Source organism: Mizuhopecten yessoensis, unplaced genomic scaffold (assembly GCF_002113885.1).
Source record: "Mizuhopecten yessoensis strain PY_sf001 unplaced genomic scaffold, ASM211388v2 scaffold3537, whole genome shotgun sequence".
NCBI lineage: Eukaryota > Metazoa > Mollusca > Bivalvia > Pectinida > Pectinidae > Mizuhopecten > Mizuhopecten yessoensis.
Genome location: NW_018405094.1, coordinates 36822 through 37794, shown reverse-complemented (window position 1 = coordinate 37794; position 973 = coordinate 36822).

Genomic DNA, 973 nt, shown 5'->3' with positions numbered 1-973 from the left:
GGCGGGGGTTGTAACTAGTATAAACGTAGAATTACGGGGCGGGGGGGGGGGTTGTAACTGGTATAAACGTAGATTTACGGGGCGGGGTTGTAACTAGTATTCACGTAGATTTACAGGGCGGGGGTTGTAACTAGTATTAACGCAGAATTACAGGGCGGAGGTTGTAATTAGTATTTACGTAGAATTACAGGGCGGGGGTTGTAACTAGTATTTACGTAGATTTACAGAGCGGGGGTTGTAACTAGTATTTACGTAGATTTACAGGGCGCGGGTCTAATCTAGTATTGGCGTAGGATTACAGTGCGGAGGTTGTAACTAGTATTTACGTAGATTTACAGGGCGGGAGTTGTAACTAGTATTCACGTAGAATTACAGGGCGGGGGTTGTAACTAGTATTTACGTAGATTTACAGAGCGGGGGTTGTAACTAGTATAAACGTTGATTTACAGGGCGGGGGTTTTAACCAGTAATTACGTAGATTTACAGGGCGGGGGTTTTAACTAGTATTTACGTAGATTTACAGGGCGAGGGTTGTAATTAGTATTCACGTAGAATAACAGGGCGGGGGTTGTAACCAGTATTTACGTAGAATTACCGGGCAGAGGTTGTAATTAGTATTTACGTAGATTTACAGGGCGGAGGTTGTAATTAGTATTTACGTAGATTTACAGGGCGAGGGTTGTAACTAGTATTCACGTAGAATAACAAGGCGGGGGTTGTAACTAGTATTTACGTAGATTTACCGAGCGTGGGTTGTAACTAGTATTTCCGTAGATTTACAGGACGGAGGTTATAACTAGTATTTGCTTAGTTTTACAGGGCGGGGGTTGTAACTAGTATTTACGTAGCATTACAGAGCAGGGGTTGTAACTAGTATTTACGTAGATTTACAGGGCGGGGGTTGTAACTAGTATTTGCGCAGAATGACAGGGCGGAGGTTGTAATTAGTATTTCCGTAGAATTACAGGGCGGG